The sequence below is a fragment of the Lathyrus oleraceus genome, chromosome 5 (genome assembly GCF_024323335.1).
Source record: "Lathyrus oleraceus cultivar Zhongwan6 chromosome 5, CAAS_Psat_ZW6_1.0, whole genome shotgun sequence".
Taxonomy (NCBI): Eukaryota; Viridiplantae; Streptophyta; class Magnoliopsida; order Fabales; family Fabaceae; genus Lathyrus; species Lathyrus oleraceus.
Genome location: NC_066583.1, coordinates 25,965,017 through 25,976,463, shown reverse-complemented (window position 1 = coordinate 25,976,463; position 11,447 = coordinate 25,965,017).

Sequence of the window (11,447 nt, the reverse complement as noted above, 5' to 3'; positions counted from 1 at the left end):
GCTCTGTGAACTTAGCAGCATACTCAGTAACAGTCCGGTTACCCTGCTTCAATTCCAAGAATTCTATCTCTTTCTTTCCTCTAACATCCTCTGGAAAATACTTCCTCAGGAATCTCTCTCTGAACACAGCCCAAGTGATCTCAGCATTTCCAGCAGATTCCAACTCAGTGCGGGTAGCAACCCACCAATCATCAGCTTCTTCTGACAGCATATGTGTACCGAACCTGACCATCTGGTTATCAGCACACTCAGTTACTCTGAAGATCCTCTCGATCTCCTTCAGCCACTTCTGAGCGCCATCTGGATCGTATGCTCCCTTGAACATTGGAGGATTGTTCTTCTGGAACTCACTCAACTGACGAGCAGCTCCCATTCCCACAACATTCGGATTTCCTCCAAGTACCCCAGCTAGCATACCCAGAGCCTCAGCAATCGCAGCATCATCTCTGCCTCTTCCAGCCATCTCTATTCTGAAAACCCAACAACTAAAACAATAAGTACTGATAGGGTTACTCAACACCTATCCCGTACAGGGGAAACAGAATAATTACGACTCGACACGACCGACTATGCTCTGATACCACTAATGTAACACCCTTCTAAATACCCCAAATTATTTAATTAACATAATAATAAATCAATCAGAGTAATTATGCCCCGAAGGGTGTCACACAATCAATTCACAACGACCATCAAAATTTCCTGTCATGCTCATTTATTTAACTCAAATTATAAAGTATCTGCATAATACGCAGCGGATAGAAAACAGCTCGATCATTCCAACATAGAACATATTACATGCAACATGATTCACAACCAATCAATACAATATTCGAACATCCCATCCCAATGTTACATCTATCAGAGCATGACCCACTAGGAGACTACACTAGACTCCAAGCACTAGCTCCTATTCAACTCACTGCTCGTTACCTGAAAAACAGTTGTAAGGGTGAGTTCCTCAATCAATAAATAAGCATTATAAAATATTATGTCATGTTAAGTAATTTAACACATCGATCACCCTAATTACAACATACATTCAGTAACAGCACATCAACTCAACATCATGCTCAATACCAACATACAACACAAGTATGACCTCGTATCATACTCCATAACAACACAAACACACGTATAATATTGGAATACATCCATTCATATTATACGCCATACTTACATTATGCAATGAGACTCCACACATGCGGTACCGACTATTCTTGAACATATAGTTCAAGCTCACCGATCCCTCCGGATACGGCTACTAAGCTCATTAGTCCCACTCATTGAGATCTAATGACTCACTCACTAATTCCTCACCATGGGAATTAGCTACAGCCCCGAAGGCTAGACTATGCACACTAATCATCTAGTATGCAAACATCAACAACAAATCCACAATGATTCACTCACTAATTCCTCACTATGGGAATTAGCTACAGCCCCACAGGCTATGCTATGCATGCTAATCATCTAGCAATGCAGCATCAACAACAATTCACAACGGACATAAGCTCACCTTCTAAGCTACACAACAGTCCATTCACAACACAGGCATAATACATACATTCACATCATTATTCATGCCATCATACATCATCAACACATCATTATTATGTAAATAAATTAAACACAGTATTAGCACTCTCTACTAATACTTATACTGCTCACAACAGCGGGGTATAATCCCTATCACATCATGTGCCAACATAGGCCAGCTCTCACTTATATACACAACATTAAAGTATCCATTTTTCCACTCTGCAACATACGACATCAAGTTTTCCACAGCTCAAAGCTCACAGGTCGGCGCAAAGACTCTGCTCAACTGGAGGGAGTCAGCGCAAAAGCCCTATGCATCGACGCATACAGTCGACGCTTAGCTCACTGGTCGGCGCAAAACTACCATGCGTCGACGCATGCAGTCAGCGCATGCCTCACGGGTCAGCGCACGCCGACCCTATGGTCGACCGCTCGCGCGCAGACTCAGATTTTCTGAGTTATTCCAGGTTTCCGTCAGCTTACGTTTCACAGGTTTTCCGGCCGTTTCCTCAACTACAACCATCTCTAAACAGAACAATTCGTCCGGTAAATTGGTAGCGCCGATTCAAGTTTTTAATTGGGATTCGTACCATAGTCTAACATTTACGACTCACACAACGATCGATTCCAATTACAGATTTTAATACCGTTTATCCAACATCAAATTCAGCATACACAATCCCAATTAGGGTTAACTCAACGGCTTATTACTACCCACTACATATTATCCCATAATACCCATTAATCGACGATAAACCCCCCTTACCTGAGTTAATCCGGCGATTCTAAGCTTTAGCTTTTCCGTTCTTCAACCGTGCTCTGCAGTTTTTCTCTTGCCCTTTTCCTCTTCTCTGCAGCTTCTCAACTTTTCACGTGAAAACCCTTCTGTTCCAAGAATGAGACTTTTCTCTTAATTCCAACTTATATATTTTCCAATAATAATTATTATTCCAAAATAATAACAATTATAATCCAATAATAATATTCCAATTTATTTTATTCCAATAATAAAATAACCCAATTATTCAATTAAATTAATATTATACTATTAACTCAATTTAAATAATTATTTTATTTTATTGGGGTGTTACACAAAGACATAGTAGAGATCAAACATAACCCTTATGTTTATTGATCCTGCCCAGTTATCAGCATGATGTCTCAACATTGATTTGAACATCACCTGTCCCAACATTACATATGGGTGAACTGTAACAGACCAACCAGTAGATACATCAGTATCAGCAGTCAATGATGAATGTAATAACATTCTGTTTTGCATTCAGACTGCAGGCTATGTGTCAGGTTTGTTATTCCCTTCATAAACAGACCAAAACCAGACTGAGTTATAACAGACAAAATATAGTGTGCAGAAGGTAAAAACACCAGTAATTGTTAACCCAGTTCGGTACAACATTACCTACTCTGGTGGCATACCAAGCCAGGAAGAAGATCCACTATTAGCAGTATTAATTCAGAGTTAAACTCCCCCGTTTACAACTCTTCACTTAATCCCTACCCAATGCAATCTATACCTAGGAACTCCTAGATAGAAACCTCCAGTTTCCATTCCTATCACTACAGTTACAATGTAATGCTTAAACAACTCGAACATGCTTCACAGCTTCGCTCAAGAACATAACAACTCTTGCCTACAGGCTTTGAGTTACAAATAATCTCATGCTTTCAAGCACTGAGAAACACCTGGTAACCTTCCCACGGGTTGGGAGGTTTACCTCACACACACCCCTAATTTTTACATTGTTTGAGGCTTATAAAACCTAGGTTACAATCTGCTATTTATAACCTAACCACCCAACTGGATTTGGGCCTTCAGAAATTGCAGCAAGCTTCTCCTTTGCTGTTACAGAGCTGGCAGAATTCTTCTGCTACAATCAAGGTTTTTAATCTTTTATTTCCTAAAAGATCTCCTTATTTAGAAATTGTATATTCACCAAATATTCTGGTTGAGTCTTCAAGATCTCCACATAGAAGTTAGTATATTCACCAAATATCCTAATTAATCCCAGAATATTAAATCAGTTAACACATACCAGAATTAACTAATTCAGTTTTATACACATGTGAGATGTCACAGACACGATGTTGTAACATCTTACATGACATGTTGGTCCAGATGTTGAACTTCTTCAACCCAACATATTAAAACAACAGAGGTGATTACATTATTTGTTTTACAAAATTAATGCCAATCTTAAGGTACTAACAATTTCCCCCTTTGGCAAATTTTAGCTAAAACAAATAACCCAATATGGGTCTGCACTTCCTCTTTGTTATTGACAGCCCCATTACCAACACCACTGTTGGTGTACATGAGGAAGAAGATGTACAAGGATCAGCTCCATCACAACCCTTCCCCTCAACAGTAAGGCTTCCTGAAGAATATGTAATGCTGAGTACATAGATAATGTAACTCAGATCACAAGACACAACTGTCTTCTTAACTCAGATCACAAGACACAACTGATATACCCAGTTAGTGACTTTTGTGTCTGAACCCATCTTCTCCTTGCTACCAGATATTGCTTGCTTCTGGTGCATCCTCAGGACAATGTTTCTCTCCCCCTTTTTAGCTAAACATTTATAAATGACACCTTCACAAAACCAGATCCAGGAGCAGTATGCCCAGATCTTAACAAACCCCATGGTTTAGAGGGAATGAAATGTCGCTCTTGTGAGAAGAGGAGTGCTGATACATCCCTTAAATAGGCCAGACCATGCTTAGGAATTAACGGTAGAAGTAAATACTTGGTCAAGATCCATAAATATATGCTTTAGGAATTAACGGTAAGAGTAAATATTTGGTCAAGATCCATAAATATTTGCTGAGAATCAGTCAGAGAATCACCACCAATATCCCAGACTATCTTTGAATACCTTTTACAGCTCTTGACTGTTTCCAGAAACAACAGTTCCAAGACTATTCCATAAATGCTGTCAGACACGTTGCAAGCTATGTCTTAACATTTGACACTGCTTTTGTCTGCATTCTTCATATATTCTCCCTATCACCATTTCCTAAAACCACTTTCTCACCTCCAATGGTAGCTTGACACCTAGCACCACACATCCATATTTCCTTATATTACTTCCAGCAGATACATAGGATATCTTATGTTAAGACATCACATATGACATCTTGTGAACATTCTGTCCTTTTTGTTCACAAGGCAAACTATCAGCAGTTAAACAACTTAATAGTAGTTTAATCAGCAGCAGAAGAAAAACAATTACTAGTTATGGCTACTAGTAATACACACATGCACAAGGGTACTTCTCCTCCCCCTAAATCTATGCAACGACAACAGAATTACTAGTTATGGATGCACCTAGTAAGACACACAAAATGTCCAAGGAAATGTCATGACATCCGGTCAGACATTCTTCTGCTCACTCATCCTTGACACACACCACAACATCCCACTAACTAACAAGGTTCCATACCTTATTATCTGAGAACACATAGACCACAAGCTTGACGATTACTTACAGTGCAAAGACAGAACTCCCCTTGTCATGAACAACCAACTCTCCTCTTGAAACATGGAGATCACACATGAACATATCCAACACCCCAAAGTTGGACCTTTACAAACTTCCTGATTCAGAGAGAACCCAGACCACTTGATGAATGGAAAACATAAGACGCATCTTCATGTCTTCAAGAGCACACCCTCTGTTCAACCCTCTTGGCTGAACACATCCACACTCTGTGTCAATCTCTCTTCTAACCAGAACAGAAAACCACTTTACAAAATGTTCTAACATGAGTTAGGACATCCTTCACAACATAACACCATCTGATAATCTTCAGATATCATTGAGTCATTAGCTTGATCCATAAGAAACCAGACACAAATTGGGACATATACATTCTCATCCCATTACAAGAGATAATCTTCCATAGATAGCTCAAAACTCCTTCCACAAGCTCCAAGAGATGAATACAAAACACCTCCTTTTGTCTTCAACTTACTACTTTTCTGCTCAAAGTAATTTGTCTCAGACCTTCCTCAAGAATAATCAGCTGCCATAAGTTGATTGTCTTGATCCTTCGAACTCACTTCTAAGATAGACCAAATGCCACTGGTTGATTACCTCCTTCGTGAATCCTCATATGAAAAAGTCAAATGCCATTCTGTGACCTCTCCACGTTTATCAGACTTCTCCCAAAGATATTCTGACCTTCCAAGTGAGACTTGAACTTCAAGCTACATGTTTGAACAAAACTTAGATTTTCTAAGACATGAACATGTAACACCCTCTCCATCCAGCAACTCCAAAGAACTGCAACGAGAACGATCTTTTTGAAGTATCCAATCTACAACCCTGTAGACCCTTCTATCTCAAGTTGATGTGCCACTTCACCAACTAAGATTCTGATGTTGAACCGAATGTCACACATTGTGTTTTGACATCTAGCTGTTGAATTCAGCTCCTTCTTCTGCCACTTGAAAGAACTTCCTCCCTTCATAGAATAAGAGTTCAATGTTCTCATAGACTTGATTGTGGAACCAAGTTTGAGTAAACATCCTTCATCCTGCAGGTTTGCAGTTAAGTCATCCAAGCTCACACCTTGATGAATCCCTACTTCTTCTCCAAAGACATCAGACACTCTGATGCATGAGTCTTCAGAAGGACCAGTTAGAAACTATCCTTTCAGCTATCCCAAGGATTCCACTTCCTAAAGCAAAGTTGTTTCCATGATGTCAAGACTGCTGCCACTTGTTCTTGACTCCACAGTGTGTATTAGCTAATGCACTTCCTTACCTAGATCAGAAGTAAACTGATCCAAGTAACCACCATCAGGACTATGATGTTTTCTTCTTCTTATACACACCAAGGCTGAACATGTTTCTTGCCAGGAAACCTTTTCAGAGATCATATGCTTTTGCTGCCACCAAAGTGATAGATCATAAACCAACGTACTATCCTTCCTGTGATTCTGCACAGGGTCTAGAAGACGAGATGTTCCAACATTTTTTAAAAAAATCAGTTATCTTGAGATCCAAGGATAATCAATTAAATACTTGTACTTGGCACAAGTAGACATTGATCTTAAATCCTTTCCCAATTTCCTTTCAGATACTTCCACCATAAGAATACTTTGAGAATACTCTTCTTGTGTCAACATCTTTTGCTTGCAAGCACCTCAACAGTTTTGAGAATCTTTCCAGATTAGATTCACCCTTAGGAATGAGAGGGACGAATCCTACCTTGCAAATGTGTCACACAATAACCAGAACCCATGTGACACAGGTCAACAGCCAACCAGACCCTAGGCTGACCAAACGTAAGGAGGTTAACCAAAACTCCCCCTCAAATTAACAATCATGGAAACTTCACACCAATATCCATGCATTGTACACAAATGTCTCAACATGACATACATCACCCCTATCGGTGGCAACTAACTCTATGAGTTATACCTATACATACTCCAATCACACCAATCAGACTCCAGCTGACCATAAGTACTGGTGAAAGAAAACAACACCCGTCAATAGTAGATATGCATTGCCAGAGCATACTACCTCAACCAATCTCTGAATCTTCATATTCTCACTCCTTGAAAGAACTGTCACTTCTGAGCGTGGTGTTTGAATAACTAGATTCATGGTCCCAATCCTCTTAAATGAAATATCAATCAGGTTACCCCATTATTGACTTCTAACGTCCAGGGGACTTGTCTTCCAACACAACATAGTACTTCAGGGAACAACTATCCAATCCTGATCAATCTATAGGAATAAGACAGACAGCGGGAAATTGCACCATGTCACATCTCAACCAGCTCCACTTCTAGAGATCACACGTCTAAAAGTGACCTTCTTGAGCACACACACAGTTGACCCTACCCTTGTCAACTTAGCACCCACAGATGTCTCCTCTTCCAGGTCAGGAGTAGGTTCCAAACACAAGTATCCCTTTGTTTGACACCTAAAAACATCTGCTCTTCAACCAGTAGTTGCATACTTGTTGAACAACATGTTCTAACATCTCATAGAACATTAGTTCCACCTCCTTGGTGTCGCATTACGCGAAAAACCGGCGGGAAAACGAAAACAACAGAGCCGCCACCGTGCGTTATTTATCCCAAAGGAGGGAAAGGAAACGCTCGAAGTAAACCTGGGAAAGACATGGTCTCGCGACCAGAGAAAGATGAGATCGGGAGTCGGTTATGCGAAGGGAAGGTATTAGCACCCCTACGCATCCGTCGTACTCGACGGGATCCACGCTCAAAAAGAACGGATAAGGTTGCTAAAAACTGATCACAAACTGCACACAAGGCTGGAAGCAAACACAGAAAGATAAAAGAAACGGGACTCGGTAGGATATCGCATCCTGGGCCTACGTAGTCTGTCAAGCACAGACATCAGAGTCAACGTAGTTCGGGACAGGGGAAAACGTGCTCGCTAGGATATCGCATCCTATGCATACGTATCTTCTCTGACCGGAGAAGAATCAGAGCACTCGTAGCTCGGCTAACGCACGCCAAACAAAACCACACAGGAAACCGACTGCCAATCGTTGGACTTACGTCAGACTCCACACAAACAGGCAAACATGGAAACCAAATGCCAATCGCTGGACTTACATCAGACTCCGAACCAACAAACACACACGCAGGAAACCGACTGCCAATCGCTGGACTTACGTCAGACTCCAACAAGCAAACAAGACACAGGAAACCGACTGCCAATCGCTGGACTTATGTCAGTCTCCAAACACACACAAAGGGGTTGAAAACAAAAGGGCGCCCGGAGAGATCAGCTCATCTCCTGCCTACGTACCTCATCTGGTATGAGGATCAGGGCGACGTAGTTCCCCTACGCAGGGAAAGAACTCCTAACCTAACCAGAGACTGGGAAATGACAAACTAGAAGGGAGACTGACTCGATCCTAATAGTTATCATGTAAATTCACCATGGTCCTAGGTTGAGGTTTCTATCTAACTTGCACAGGGAGCAAGCTATCCTAAACAGCACAGGCAAATACATACAAGCGCAAAATGCAAGCACACACACTATATGCACACAATTGGGCTCATACAAGGTTAGGCTATGAAACACAAGCCAACTGGAATCGGGTGTGGTTAGCTCTTAACCCTAACATTGAGAGTTAGGGTGAAGCAGATGAAATGGGAAGTGAGGGTAAGACCTCATAGCTCTTATCCCTGGCCTGGGAGAGCTTCAGACAAATGAAAGTGTGGGAGTTCAGAAAGTAGGAACTCTTCTCCACATATGACTGACACAACATAGATCTTGGGTTAATATCCACAATGCATCAACACATGGTGTGTGAGCAAAGTGGATGACACACTGAATAGCAGGAGATGGATTACACATCTCTTTTATCTGCCAATTGCCTCATAAGAGGACTTTTCCTGCTTAGCACAAAGATAAACAAACACAAGCATTGCCTCTTAAGGAGGACTTCAGACAAGTGCCTGCCCACATAACAGGACAGGTCTTCCAGACTACATGAAGTCAGAGAGTTATACCTCAGTGGTTAAGCAACCAAGCAAAGCAAAAGCAAGTTCAAAAGAACTCAAAGCAACTTAGGTACCTGTGAAAAATCTAACCCAATCAGTTTACAAGTCAAACAATCAAACAGACAACAGTCAATCACATAATCAGACAGATAAGGTATTAGGCAACAATGTGCAAGGCACAAGCTCAATGGAACTAGTTCTCAAAACCTACAAAACAACTCAATATTAGCCAACATCAATCAACTAATCAACTCAAATGAGTGAGCAACTCCAATCATGGCAATGTGTTTCTTAACCTGAAATCCACAACCCAAACAGTGAGTCCAAACCACTAGGTCCAAGCCTAGGGTCAAAAGAGGGTCAAACATTCAAAACAGAACATGAAATTTAACATGAATCAACTTCACTCAATCAAGAACACAGTCCAAAAGGTCCCATATCAATATTATTAACCAAAAACATTTCATGAATCAAACATGGCAAGGTATGCAAATTGTGACCACATTGTGACATCAGAAGCAATGAATGCACATTAAATCAAAAATGATTCAAATAATCTTGGCAAAATTCATGAGTAAACAGAACATACAACATGATCATCACACAAAAAATTAGAGGCATTGGATATCATTAAGCATGGCAATCACATAGCATAAGTCAAGACAAGCACCTGTGTGACACCAATTGTCACACCAAGTTAACATAGGCATAAAACAGGGATGGATTATGGTAAAGACCTCAAACCAAAGCCAAAACAACACTTAACCTGTCTAGAAATAGTGTGCAAAATTTCACATTCATTGGGTAAGGAACAAGCATTTCATGATCAAATGAAGTTCAAGGCAATTCTAAAGCTCAAAAGTGACCATCCAGAATGAAAAATCTCAATTAAATCAGAAATGATCCCAAAAATTCCAACAAAAATCATGAGCAATCACAACATCTATAGCATGCATCATACAGAAAATCAGGACAATTGGATATCATTTGGCATGACAAACTCATCAATCAAGTTGAACATCACAAGGTGTGACACCAATTGTCACACCTAACTTAGTACATTCATAAAACAGCAATGGTAATTGATAAAAATACCAAATCAACACCAAACTGTCAAGCAATGAGTCTAGTTATAGCAAGCAAAATTTCATGAGCATTGGATCAAAGACCAGCATTTCACAAATGATATGGCAAAGCAAGGTCAAGCAAGCATACATGTTCAAGTACCCTAGCACCAAAAATATTCATCCATGCACAATTTATGAAAATATGATCAAAAAATAATAGACAAAATCAGGATCACAATGCAAAAAATCTCATAAATTTTGGATCATTTTTCAATTAGATATGAATTTTGTAAGATGAAGAAAAAATTAAAAAAAAATGCATGAAGCAAGGCACATGAATACATGGAGGGAAAAGAAAAATAATATGAAGCATTTGGAAAATGGCACGGCTGAGAATCGAATAGGGGACAAATTTAAATGCTGGCGCGCTCATATGAAACTCAGCGTTTCATTAATCCTTGCTGGCCTGGTCCAAGTACATGTGGCACGGTCAACTGAACCTGAGCCAATTATTACGCCATGCAAACGATGATGTGGACCAATACATGAGCTGCCCTAATTAAACACATGCAAGGCGCAGAAAAGCGTTCCTGATGCATCAAAACCGTTGCCAAATGATGAACATCATCATCTTCAACGCGCGCCATGGATGAACAGTGGCATCTCAAGAACATCCAAGAACAAAATTCTCAGAAATTGAAATTAAGCATATCATCGTGTACATCCTTCAACATACATCAAGAATCCATAACTAATCCATCAAGAAACACTCAAACATGCATGAATCGAAGCACATAAGAATCATCATCCAAACTTTATGCAAGCATATCTCACTCAATTTTGCATGAAAATCAATGGTTCAAAGCTCAGAATACTCAGCATCCTAAGATCTACAACAATGACATAACAAATTTGAGAAATAAGGAGATCGATTTTGTGACCTCTTGAAGTGCAGAATCGGAATTGGATGGATTCAGGCCTTGCAATGCTCCAATGTTCCTCTATGAAGCTTGTGAAGTTGATTGGATGAAAGCTTGAGGTTCATTTACACACGGATCCACCAGAATTTGCATTTGAAATGGATGAGTTCAAGCTTCAATATGCTGCAATCTTGCCTTGTTTTCTTCGATTCCACGTGCAAATCTCCTTGATAACACTTCAGGATGATGAATCAAGCAAGAGAAATGGATGTTGCTTGAAGAAATTTGAAGAAATTTTTGAGAGAGAATTTTGAGAAATTTTCTAGATCTGAAAAAATGGTTGTGGTTAATGCTGAAACAGTTAGGGTTTGCCTCTTATACTTCTCCCTAATCACTCTTTTA